Source organism: Mytilus trossulus, chromosome 1, assembly GCF_036588685.1.
Source record: "Mytilus trossulus isolate FHL-02 chromosome 1, PNRI_Mtr1.1.1.hap1, whole genome shotgun sequence".
Taxonomy (NCBI): Eukaryota; Metazoa; Mollusca; class Bivalvia; order Mytilida; family Mytilidae; genus Mytilus; species Mytilus trossulus.
Window position 1 is genome coordinate 78,940,986 of NC_086373.1, and position 14,764 is coordinate 78,955,749.

Here is a 14,764-nt window from a genome sequence, read left to right on the forward strand (position 1 = left end):
GTCACATCCTTATCAACTGGAGACACAAATATAAACGCAAGAGCTCTGCTCAAGGGACTATATTGGTTGAGTGGAATTGATAAAAAATTCTTCTAAAGACATACTGGTATGATATAAAATTTTAATATTACCGGGTATATGTCTCTGGAAGAATTAATGGAAAGGAGCAACTGTTTTCCTGTTGAACAATGTAACATTAATTTCTAGTTCTCTAGTAAAGCATCCTCCCAATTTTGTTTTGAAATATGAAAATAAGCTATACATAGTAAAAATAAGGTTTTTGTGAACAAGGTTAAGTTTTGGTGGTCAAGTCCATATCTCAAATACTATAAGCAATAGGTCTAGTATATTCAATGTATGGAAGGACTTTAAGGTGTACATGTCCAACTGGCAGGTGTCATCTGACCTTGACCTCATTTTCATGGTTCAGTGGTAATAGTTAAGTTTTTGAGTTTTGGTATTTTTTTCTAATACTTTATGCAAAAGGTCAACTATATTTGGTGATTTGAAATATTTTATGATCTATATGTCAGTCGCACAGGTTTTATTTTACCTTGACCTCGTTTTCACAGTTCATTGCTCAGTGTTAAGTTATTTGTGTTTTGGTCTGTTTTTCCTAAAAAAATAAGCAATAGGTCAACTATATTTGTTGTATGGAAGAATACTTAGCTGTACATGCCTGCCTGGCATGGTTCATCTGACCTTGCCCTCATTTTCATGGTTCATTGGTCAATGTTTAGTTTTTCTTGGTTTATGTGACAGTTGTGATAAAGTGTTTTGGGAAACGTGAAAGTGCGCTATACATGGTCAAAATAAGGGTGTTTTGACGACAATTACCGCTATACTTTTAATCAGTTCTCAAAGATAAGTTTTCCTTGTATATTTATTTATCGTATCAGTCGAGTTGTTTTACAAAGAAAGACAGAGAATATTTGATTCCTTCTGTATTCGCTCATTTTAAATTTACTCAAGTTTTATTAAATTTTGTTGAGACTTCATTCACATGGAACCAATATATTAAGATTTAAGTTCCAGCTTTAAATTGAAAATATATCTCCAATGGCTTCGAAGTCTAGACCTTAACATAAGAATGTAAATAAATCGTTTGATGCACTTCAGTAGATAATTACTGTTTTTATAACAATTATAATTCCTATTTAGCCTAATTAAACATGTTTACATAACAACACTAATGCACACAAATGTCTTAGAAATATTTATTGGTATGTTTCTTGTTTTATTTTGCTGTTTCCAATAATCGAGAATGTTTTTAACTATTAAAACTTGATTATTGAAAAGACGACCAATAAATGATTACGTTGAAAATATTGTGCATTACTCAATTACCATTTAAATTTTACAAATGGTTTAAATCAGAATTTAAAGTAATATAATATGATTTAAAACTAGAGTTTATTTAAAGAAGAAAAAGAAAAAAATCTTCAACCCAAAAATATACTTCAAGTCTTTGGAAGTCATCGATTCTATTTCGATTTTGTCAAATAAAAAAAAAACAATAAAAAGAAATACAAAAATCGTAAACAGATATTGTGAAATGTCCTTCTTTTTGATACGATATAAAAAATAAATGTGAAACAGCGGAACGGCGTCATATTTTCCTGGTCCCTAATATGAATGACATATTTGCCACTGAACAACACCAACCACTAAAATAATGTTCAGTCTATTTAGGTCTAGCCCATAATTATAATTGTAAATTCATTTCGGCGATGGGCATACCGGAACATTCTCGCTACATTGAATACCCATTTGTGGCTGTTGTCTGCTCTATGGTCGGGTTGTTGTCGCTTTGACACATTTCCCATTTCCTTTCTCAGTTTAAGTTCTATTTGAAGAGAGGCTTTAGTTGCCTGAGTTTGGTATACTGATTGTTTTGCCATACTGAGATGTTTGACTTACATAAAATACATACCGAATTGAAAATAGACTTAGATTAATGGAGAACTGGTGATGCCAAACGTTGTTGGAAATACAAAATACCGTAATTTTCATGGGGCTCAAATTAAGACCTCATGACAAGTAATTTCAAGCATTAAACCATTGATTTATTTAACTAAAAAAGTAGATACATATATGTTCAACAATTCATACTCTTTTTGAAATATGTGTGTGGTTCTGAAAAGAACCTTTTTTGACTGTCAATCCGACATCAGGCTGCTTTAGTCTCATTAACAGCTAAGCTTCACCATTGCACTTTTGAGATATTCTGATTCCTTAGCCTTTCGAAAAGCAAACTCGTGGTAAACGTCACGGAGACCATCAACTACTGCTATTCGAAGTCGCAATGAGTACCTGAATGGCCGATTTTCTTCTTTCTTAGCATTATTGTATCTCCGCTCTAGGTTGGAAAGTCGGTGGTTCAGATGATGAATTTGTTGACAGGCTTTACGGAACTGGTGTTCCACTACTGCAAGGCGAACTTTTAAATAGGCAGCTTCCATGGCTTTGATTCAAATGGTAAATGGTAATATTATCACGATGTGTGTCATAAGAAAACTTGGAATGACGATGACCACAGAAGAACATGACATTTTATACCTGCACCATGTTAGATTATAACATCAAAGAACCTTAGTAATCTCCTTTATCTTCCCGCAAGTACAACTCTTGAAGTGCAACAGAAAAAGGTAGGGTTTCGACTTAAAAGTTATCAGGTTTATTTAAAAAGGTATGGCTTCATTTTTCCAGAAAAGTATTTTGTGCACTGCTTGAGTTTTCCAAAAGTAGTCGATGAAGAAATTTTTGGTATTTTCTGACAAAGTCGAAAGATTTTTTTTTAAAAAGAATTGGTCTGTATGATTTATGCCTTTAAACAATCAAAATAAAAGGATACATTTTTTTTTATTTGAAAAGCAGTATGTAGTTCTTTCATGAAGCATTTTACTGTGTAAAAATGATTAGATAATTATGTAGCTTATTTAAACCTCCATTTCTTCTTTTGATTTAGATACATTAATAGAATAAAACAACACATTAATAGAATAAAACAACACATTTAATCATAAAACACATAATATATAAATAAAGATTTATAATAAATAAACTATATTAACAAATCGGTTAATTGATAAGCATTTTCGGTTTATTGTGCCAATGTTACCACAAGACGCTTTAATGCATAACCTTAAATTTCATGTCGACAATAGGTGCAATCCCAACTAAATTGACTGAATATGAAAGTAAACACTGATAAAAAAACTAAAATAGAATATTTATGATCAAAATAAATACAACAGAATATTAACAAACTGGGGTCACTAGTATGTAGTGTCTTATTAAGGTCTTTCCCCTACGTGAGGAAAGACCTTATTGTTTTTCTAATGTTTTTTTTTCTTTTTCTTTTTTTTCTTTTTTTTCTTCCAACATTTGTTTGACAAGGCTTCATCCCCTTTCTGTTGAAGTTATCAAGACCAAATATGGATCATTGATAGACCTCATCATGAACTTTTACCAGATGAACTTTTGTAGGATTTCATCATCCCCTTTAGAAGTTATCTCCCGTTTATTGATTTTTTTCAACATGGCCCCCCTTAAATGTTTTAAAAGATATCATGACCTTATTTGGACAAAAGTTAGATCTCATCATGATGTGTTACCATATGAGGCTGCTAAGGATTTCATCATTCCCTATGAGAGTTACGTCCCCTTGAAGCAATTTCTTTCTTTTACATTTTTCTCAAAAAGTATTCAAGATAGAATCGATTTGAAAACGGCAACATGTACAAGACCAAATGGCAATGATAATTAACATATACAATCATTTTGTTGTTAACCCTTATAAGGAGTTATTTCCCTTGAAAAAATATACACAATTTTTGAAAAATTGTATCTCGAGAACCGGAAGTCGTAAAGACTTGGGACCTACACCAATAATCTTAAGTTTATGTGACCTTTAATTTGCACCCAAGGTCAAAGGTCACCAAGTGCAAAAAAAAATTACGCTGCAATTTCAAGCTTGCATATTAGGAAAACGATAAGACTTTGCTGCCTACATACAGCATATAAAATGTTCCTCTCGACGAACTCTACATTTTATATAATAAGCCCAAAAATGTCCGACCGTCTGTTCAAAAGTTACAACGGGATGATTCTTAAAAGTATAGTATTTTGTGTATATCTTTTTAAAGGTAACAGATATCAACCTACTATAAACTGAAAAGATGATCAGTAATTCAAGACCTTCAATTTGAGGTCAATGTCAGGTCATGATGAAATTTCACCTTGACCTTCACATCATACTATGACCTTGACCTTGTGACATTTGAAAGGTCAAGTGGTCCTGAGTTGAATGGTGGTAGTCTTATGTCTCTACGAGTTCCGGTTCTCAAGTTTTGTATTGCATCATATATTTGATGATTAATTGTGACCTTGGTGAACTTTGAAATTGTGCACATTCTTTTTCTATAATGTTGTCCTTCAACTGTAGATCATTTATCATTTAACAGATTTGAGATATCTATTGTCGTTTTAGAGAAAATGCAGTTTGAAGTTTTGCGAGCGGAGGCATGTATTTCTGAATCAACACCAGCTTACCACTTAAAATGTTTTAGAAATTGAAGAGGTTAACATAGTTATATGATTGACCAAATACCAAAAACATTCCATTGAGAAAAACACCAAAAAATCATTTTGAAATTTTCATGTTTTGCATTGGCTTTGTAAATTTCATAACTTCTATTTATATCGTTGATATTGCATCATTTTTGGAACTTTGTCAAATGGGGTCATCTGATATATCGAATTGAAGGTCTCCATAAACTCTACTTAAAAATGAAAATTTTAAAACTCTTTTTCATCCCAGGTGGAAGGGTGGGGTCATTTAGTGCAAGAATTCAAATTTCTCAAATGGTAAGGTTATCGCATATCAAATGAAAGAACATAAAGTGTACATTTCAAATTTCAAATTGACGTCCCTTAAAAATGAGTTGGATGGGGTCATTGAGTGCAAAACATAAATTTTCTTTTAAGATAGGGGTGTTGTATATCAAATCAAAGGTCATGGTGTGTATATTTGAAATATCAAATTCCCGACCTCAAAAAATTACTTGGATAGGGTTATTAAGTGCAAAAATCTAACTTTCTATAACATGGCGTTGTCGCATATCAAATGAAAGCTCATCAATTCAGTGTTATTTATATCATATTTCCGATCTCAAAAATGTAGGCGGATGAGGTCATTAAGTGTTAAAAGCGGAAAGTTTCAGAAGGTATGCTTGTTGTATATCAAACGAAAGGTCGTACAAGCTACATTACGAAAACATCACTTTTACAGGAAAGACCTTTCAATTGTTTTACAAACAATTGAGATACTAGTTGTATATTATATTTTCTTTCGCTGAAAACACATTTTTGACGGAAGAATTATTCAGAATGAGAAGACACAAATAACTCATGTGACTGCAGGAAATTTATTTGTTCACTGTTTAAATGAATGCATGCTGTCATTTATAAATAATAAAATATTGATGCTTGTTCCGGAAGTACAATGTTGCTTACAAAAAGTCTGCCTATTTTTGTCTCGCCTTAGATGAAAGTCTGGAATGCAAGATATAGTGATCATTGATTCTTTAGTCTTCGTGAACGGGCGCAGGACATTTGAGCGAAAAAAATAAAACTACTAGGGGCATTTGAGCGCCAACATCAGAGCCCATTTAAGCGCCAGATTAATCCGTTCACCTGTATTTTCGGTAGCCCATTTTAGCAATTTTATATTTGTCACCCAGCAATTTATGTTTTCCTCGATACTATTATAAAAATACAAACATCAACATATATAAAGATACGAAGTATAAGGGAATGTGCACCACAATCGAGAAAAGATAAAGAGAATGATAAGTTCCTAATGCAATTATATGAACAGTATTGTACAGGGGGTATATCTAGATCCCATTACGTACGTTCTCTAGGTTATAAATTCCAGGCTATAACAGACTTTTAACATTTGATTTAACCTTTTAGACTTTTAGAGCTGTATTTTAATTGAAAAGTTTTATATTGTTTTATGTTGTGCTGTCTTGTCATGAGTCTGTTAGTGCTGTAATTTAATGAACATGTTTTATATTGTGCTGTCTTGAGTCATTTAAACATTTTTCAATTTATTATAGGTTATTTATTTACTAAAAAGGGATATTTCGCTTTGGGCTTTAACAATTTTAATTTTCGCTAAAATGGATTAAAATTCTGGCGCTCAAATTGGTTCTACTTTGGCGCTCAAACGACCTATTTTTTTTCTTTCGCTAAAATGTCCTATAGATGCGCTCTAATGTCCTCCGCCGTCGTGAACAGAAGGTTCGTCATGACCAATTCGTTTAGTATTGTAATGACACAATGTATTTGTCTTCGCTGTTAACTTTTGTAAAACATCAATAAATTTCATGAAATTTTATGAAACTTGGTCACAAGTGAACACAAGTTTCTTCATGGTCGTGAAATAGCAATTTTAAGCGTTTTAATCCCATTTTCTGTATTTTACCGATTGATAGGCATTGGTATTTTCCTTAATATTATGGAATTTTAGGGAACTTTAACAGAAGCTTCTTTATTACCATATATCTTATTTTCAAGTGCTTCATTAATAGATAGCCGTCTTATATAATAATTACGTCTCATGTTCTTGGCATATCTGTATTAGATATTTCGATTAAATATACTTTTTCGAAAACGAAATAGATGTACATACTTTAAAGGTTTTTTTGTGGATATTTACAGAAAACCTCAAAAAAGCAATCTTTACAGCAAAAGAATCTTGAATACTTGTATACTTCATAAATGGTGAAAATCCAAAAGTTTTATAAATCAATTATGCGTATTTCATCCTTAACTTTTCTGAAAAAAAACCAATGAGTATGTAGAAAATGATTAAAAAAAAAGTATCTTCTTTTCCAGTTGCCCCGTATTTTACTTATTAATGAAAATTTCTTTTTCTTTTTGCATTTGAGATTTACTGATATAATCTGTTAGTGTGGTTAATAATTTTAAACATAGAAAATAGAGGAGTAGGTCCGGTATATATATAAGGGCCGATTTTGGCGTTAAATTTCTGTTTCATCGAATGTTAGGTTTCGGACACTTTTTAAACACTGTAGTGTTTACTTAAACAGATTCAGTTAGTTTATATGATATATTTGAACTGATTTTGACAAAAACTGTCTAAAAATGAACTCAAATGCAAAAAATATGAAGATTTGAGGAATTAAGCATGGCTTAATGATGCTAGTACCCGTAACATGTGCATTGTATTGTCAAAAACAGCCCATATATATGTAACAGAATTATTTTACTTTCCAATAAAGCTACAAATTTACATTTTAACAATTTTGAAAAACTGCTATATTTTGGGGCAAAAAGGTTTATTGGACTTACTCCTTTGTCAAATTTTCATGGGATTATACAAAAAAAAATGGCAGAAGCTATTTTACAATCAAGGGACAGCACTCTTGAGCATTTATTTTTTAAATTCAATTTCTTACAGTCAGCATTACACCTTTCACTGAAAGCACCAGCTGCATGCGAAACACAAGGATCAGATGAACTGATCACGTTACTTTTGGTTTTTGCAAATTTTATTTGTGATTTAATAATTGTATATTTGACCACAGAGAATTTCTGGAACACACATAAACAATTTTGAAAGACAAAATTTAGCTAATTCAGACGTTTTTATTTCGTTATGAAAAGATAATAATGATCATATTTTCATAGGCAATTTTATAGAATAAAAAATTGCAGTTTAACACATCTGTATATCTTTACTTAAAGTTTAAGAAAGTATGACATTATTTTAACAGAACCGTAAACATTATGACATTTGCTGTCCGGCTGTAAAGTAAATATACTAAGCTGTAAACCTTAGAATTTAAAAAAAGATATTTAAAACGTTTATACTTTGGATGTTGATATTGACACTGACAACCGTGGAGTATAAGCCATGTATAATTTGAAGCGATGTCATAGGGATGGAATAGACAACAATTTTGACTCTTTTCGAAATGTGTAAGTGGCTCTTAAAAGAGCCTTTTATAATTTGTCCCATGGACAAATAATCTGTAATCTTCCATGTAGACATTATCAACAGGTCAGCCTCTTTAGAACACCTCTTAGTTCATCTGCTTCCTTTGCCTTTTGGTGAGCAAACTCATAGTAGACTTCACGGACGCCATCGACTACTGCTATCCGGAGACGTAGGGTATACCGGAATGATTTGTGTTCTTCTTTCTTGGCTCGGTTATATCGTCGTTCTAAGTTTGAAAGTCGGTGATTTAGATGAACTATTTGTTCACAGGCTTTGCGAAAACGGCGCTCAACTACAGAAAGGCGTTCCTGACATAAGGCAGCTTCCATGGTTTTACTTCTAGTCGTTCGTGTTGAAGGAGTCGAAACAAATTATCGAATGATGATGGTTATCGTTAAGATCGTCTTTTTATACAACATTCTCAAAAAGTATCAAAGAAGATTATTGAATCCTTTTATCTTTGTACACGTTATACTTTGATCTTTTTAGATAAGTCCTAAAAGAATGTAAATGTATGGTTTCATCGTCATAGTAATCTTGTTGAAAAACTTACCTGTAAAAGCATGGCTTCTCTTTAAAAAAATCAAATGATTTAAGTGTGTGGTAGGGTTTCATTTTGGCACCTTCTCCAAGTCATTATTGTTTAATAATTATTATCTTAGTTAACGATTTATGATCAGAAAATAAGTTATACGCATTAATCATTGAACGAATTCGAAAATAAATAAAATTATGATTAATTAATTGAACCTTAGGTCCCTGGTGCTATAGGGTTATGTTATAACAAAAAAATACATTTTTTTTTTTTTTATCTTGAACAACATTTCGTTGTTTTCATTTAGATTTTATATTAATTGTACTTCATAAGTGTAAAGTTTGCTGAAAGTTGGCATTTTTTAAGCCAAATCTGATTTGGTTTTTGAAATTTAACAGGAAATTTCAGGAAGGTATGATGTTTTCTGCATTATTTTATAAAACAGTTTTCTGTGTCATTTTGGTCTCTTGTGGAGAGTTGTCCTATTGTCAATCATAACACATCGTCTTTTTTTATATTATAGGTTATGCGAAAAAAGCAACAAAGAAATACAATTTGTCAGGACAAAACTGAATCAGGGTTTCTGAAATAATCGCAACAGATAGATAATAATCTGCTGGTCATTTTTACACTGTCAGCTTTGTTCTTCCTCTGTTTTTTGTTAGTTAAAGAAAAAATACCACTGCAATTATATATCCGTATGTCTATTTTTAACAACAGCAGTCATTATTATTGTCTAACAAAAGTGAAACGTACAAATCATATACCCAAAGGAATATTGGTATAAAGTTTGTTTCAGTACGCCACAAAATCAATGTTTGCAATTTAGCTTATATGATACATTTTTACAATAATGTGTATACAGAGATGGTGAATTTTAAACATCACATGACGAAATTTTCTTTTCAGCACATATGAATACTTTAATTTGGAACATGTCGAAGAGTCCAGGGAGAAAATATAAAATTGGGAAAGGAAATGAGGAATATGCCAAAGAGACAACAACCCGACATGATAAGGTTTCATTTTAGTCCATTGAATTCAAAATCAAAACGGAAAACTTTGAAAACAATTACATTGTATTAATGTGCATTTTTAATAACCTTTCATCGAGAACGACATGAACCAAGAACGAAAGACAAAGAGAAGAGAAATTCGTAGCCATGTACCTATTAATCCCCCAAAAGACCTATAGAACACGCTCAAAATTTGAGGGATTAACAGCCACTGTTATAATGAAATTATAAACTCATTTACTTAAAAGGCTTATGTTTTTCTTCAGTTGTCCCCTGCGCAACACGTTGCGGGGTATATAGACGTTGATACTGTCTGTGCGTCTGTCCGTTCTTGTTATCGCTCTTACATGTACAAATTCTTGCCCGACTTTGTAAAGAAATTTATATTGCAGGTTTATATCATCGATAACTTTGGAGAGTTCAATAACCAGTGCTGATCAATTATTTATTTGTAAAAGAGTTATGCCCTTTGAAATGATGATTACATAAAAATTGCATTTTCTGCGTTCTCATGTTTAAAATAATTGCAAATTTTTTTATGAAACTTATATCCTAGGTTTATATCACAATGCCTTTGACACTTTCGAAAATAAGTGCTGATCAAATATTTTTAACATGCTTAAAGGAAATATCAACTATAATGGATATCATATTGCGTTTGCTCTGAAAACTCCATTTCTCTAAGATATGATAAAAAGTTTATTAAAGAACAACCAGATGCTCCGCAAGGCACAGCTTTATTCGACCGCAGAGGTCGAACCCTGAACGGTTGGGGATAGTATGGACACGACATTCAAATTGGACACATCTCTGAATATGGGTTGTGATTAAATAGTTGACACAGCATAGGTTTCTGACACAGAATGAATGCCCCAACAATTTTTTTCACCTCCCCCTTTCCCTTATTCCAAAAATGTTCTCAATTCAAATTTCTTATGGGGTTTTCAACAATAACTACTTTTTTAAATACATCATAAAACATGAAATGTCATACAGTCATGATTTAAGTTAATTTAACTACTATTCTGGACAAAGACAGATAACTCCAATGCAACATTTTATATTTGGCAAATTTCCAATGAAGTTCATAAACCTAAAGTTTTTGGCAAATTTCCAATGGAATTTATTAATAAAAAAGTTTTTGGCCAAATTTCCAATATAAATAATTTATTAAAGAGCAGTTTAGGTGAGATATTAAAATGAGTTTCAATTACCAACCTTACACTGCTTTTAAATTATGTTTTGCAATTGTCCATTAACCTGAAAACCATTCCCTCCTTTTTTTGCACCTTATTCATTAACGCTTAGAGCCATAACTCCCAAACACAATTCTTACCATTCCTTTGTGGTATTCCAATATCCAAAATCTAAATACATGGTTAGATTCATCTTATGAAAGAACCCCAATAATTCAATCTTTGATAAAATCAAATAAAGTTCAATTTCAAAACCCTTTAGACCTCAATGTGAACCAATTTCAAAACCGTTCCTAAATATTAAAAATCTAAATGCATGGTTAGATTCAGCATATTGAAGAAACCGATGTATTGAATTTTTGTTGAAATCAAACAAAGTTTGAGTTTTGGACCCTGATTTGGACCAACTTGAAAACTGGCCATAATCAAAATACTAAGTACATGTTTAGATTCAGCATATCAAGAACCCCAAGAATTCATTTTTTGTTAAAATCAAACTAAGTTTAATTTTTGACCCTTTGGACCTTATTGTAGATCAATTTGAAAACGGGACAAAAAAATAAGAATCTAAATACATGGTTAGATTCGGTATATCAGAGAACCCCAATAGTTTAATTTTGGCCCCTTTTTGGTCCCTAATTAAGTGGGACAAAAACTCCCGAAATCAATCTTAACCTACCTCTTATGGTCATAAACCTTGTGTTTAAATTTCAAAGATTTCTATTTACTTATACTAAAGTTATGGTGCGAAAACCAAGAAAAATGCTTATTTGGACCCATTTTTAGCCCCTAATTCATAAACTGTTGGGACTTTAACTCCCAAAATCAATCCCCACCTTTCTTTTGTAGTAATAAACCTTGTGTCAAAATTTCATACTTTTCTATTGCCTTAAACTAAAGTTATAGTGCGAAAACCAAGAAAATGACAAATTGGGCCCTTTCTGGACCTTTTTTCCTAAACTGTTGGGATCAAAACTACCAAAATCGATCCCAACCTTCCTTTTTTTGTCATAAACCTTGTGTTCAAATTCTAGATTCCTATTAACTTAAACTAAAATTAAATGCGAAAACTAAAAGTATTCGGACGCCACAGACGACGACGACGCAGACGTGATACCAATATACGACCAAAATGTTTTCAATTTTTGCGGTCGTATAAAAATGAAATGTACAAATGAATTGACATATTTATAAACAAAAATGCATTCAAAATCTAGTTACATGCTCAAATTTAAGATTTCTTAACTAAAAAAACGTTGTCAACTTTAATTAAATTTCTCAAAAAGGTCTTGCCAGGGATTTCTTCAAACCCAAGAGAGCAATAAATTCAAAAGCTATTATCAATTTTTACACTAGAACACATGAACTACATTTTGAAGTTAACATGTCTCCTTTTCACTAACAATCAGTAGTAAGAGCAAGACACAATGTTCCGCTGACCTTATTTTCTAGAAAAATAATGAATAAACTTGAAAAATATTGCAGTTTAATCCATCTGTTACAGTATATTTTTTTAAGGTTAAAAGACAACAATTTTGACTCTTTTTGAAATGTATAAGTGGCTCTTAAAAGAACCTTTTAATTTGTCACATGGACACTGGATCTGTAATCTTCTATGTAAACATCAACAGGTCAGCCTCTTTAGAACACCTCTCAGGTCTTCTGCTTCCTTGGCCTTTTGGTTAGCAAACTGATAGTAAACTTCACGGACCCCATCGACTACTGCTATACGGAGACGTAGGGTATACCGGAATGATTTATGTTCTTCTTTCTTAGCTCGGTTATATCGACGTTCTAAGTTTGAAAGTCGGTGGTTCAGATGGACTATTTGTTCACAGGCTTTGCGAAAACGGCGCTCAACTACAACAAGGCGTTCTTGGCATAAGGCAGCTTCCATGGTTTTACTTCTAGTCGTTCGTGTTGAAGGAGTCGAAACAAATTATCGAATGATGATTGTTATCGTTAAGATCGTCTTTTTATACAACATTTTGAAAAAGCATCAAAGAAGATTATTGAATCCTTTTATCTTTGTACAAGTTATACTTTGATCTTTTAGATAAGCCTTAGAAAAAATGTAAAGGTATGGTTTCATCGTCATAGCTAATCTTGTTGAAAAACTTACCTGTAAAAGCATGGCCTATCTTTTAAGAAATCACGTGTGGTAATGGTTTCATTTTGGCACCCTCGTAAAGTCTTTGGGCGTATTGCATTTCCGCTAATTTTTCAAAGTCCCAATACTACGTTTCCGCAAATTCAAAGTATACGTTTCCGCAATTTGCATTTATAACTTTTCCGGAAAATTACCTGGTTGAATATATATTAGATAAATTAGGCATCACCTCTTGGACCCGAGGAAAAGAGTCTTAAGAACAATAAATGGTGCCGAGTCTTTCATACCCCGTGACCTAAAGGAGCAGTTTTACGCTAGCCATTCTAATATTTTTGTCTTTGTCGATGTGTTATTGAAACTTCAAACATTATCTTACAGATGAGAAATCTAACCGTAAAAGCAACCCTTCGGAAATATGAAAAAAAGAAGATGGACTAAGTCTCCCTTCTTGAACAAAATACGAAACTTGTAAACGGTGAATGACCTACTGTGGACTATGTACGACATATTGGCTACACGTACATGTACTCTGCCGAGAACTGGCTTATGAACTCATATATATCAAGATATATCTCATTAGTGCTGTCTTTTGGACATACGTTTTCATACGTTATGACGAGTTTTGCTTGCATGCACTGGTGACCTTTTACTTAATAAATATTTATTTTTTGATTATGACTTTGCTTTCGATCAACAGGTATTCCATAATTATTTGCGGTTAAGTAATAATTTATTTTTTCTGGAATAGTAACTTTTTTTCCGGAAAAGTAAGATATTTATTTGCGGAAACGTAAACTTTTTTTGGCGGAAACGTCATATTTTTTTTCCGGAAAAGTAATGCCAATTTGCGGAAACGTAAAACGCCGAAGTCTTTATTGTGTAATGATTATTACTGAAGGTAAAAATCTATGAACAATACACAAATATTTTTTGTGCGATAAAAAAAAAGGAATCAAATTATGATTAATTAATTAAATTACTTGATATGCTATAGTTTACACAACAATAAGGTTTATGATATACTAGTATGACAACAAAACAAATAAGATAAATAAAATAAATATATTTAGCCTTAAATGCATGATTTTTTTTTTTATTAATTTTTAGTGGATTTAAACTAGCTGCCAGTACCCTCAGAACAATACTGCGTGTCTTTTTTGTTGTTGGGATATACAACTACCCGGCCACGTTCGATCTGTTTGTTCGATGTATTTCTATCTGAATCCATCTGATAAGATAAGCCTTTTTGTTCGTTTATATGATGTACTGCTACACCACTGTTCCCGGTAAGGAGGGCTTTAAATACCGCTAACATGTTTAACCCCGCCACAATTTGTATGTATGTCCCAAGTCAGGAGCATGTAAATTATTCAGTGGTTGTCGGTTTTTTATGTGTAACATTTGTTTTTCGTTTTTTTTTGTACATAAATTAGGCACTTAGATTTCTAGTTTAAATTGTTTTACATTTGTCGTTTCGGGGCCTTTAATAGCTGACTATGCGGTATGGGCTTTGCTCATTGTTGAAGGTCGTACGATGACCTATAGTTGTTTATTTCTGTGTCATTTGGTCTCTTGTGGAGAGTTGTCTCATTGGCAATGATATCACATCTTCTTTTTATATATACATTTCGTGTTTTTCATTTAAAAACAAATATTTTCAAAAGTGCTCCAGAAGTGTAAAGTTTGCTGAAAATTGGTATTTTTAAGGTCAAATCTTAAAATTGGTTGTCATTTTTATCAGGATATATCAGAGAACTATGATATTGTCCAGTTGATCATTTCTACATTATTTATTTAACTAGCATAGTGTATTAATTTACGTTTTTTGATTGAGGTAAGCCTGCCAATTGATATTTTGTCGTGTGTTTTTCTATG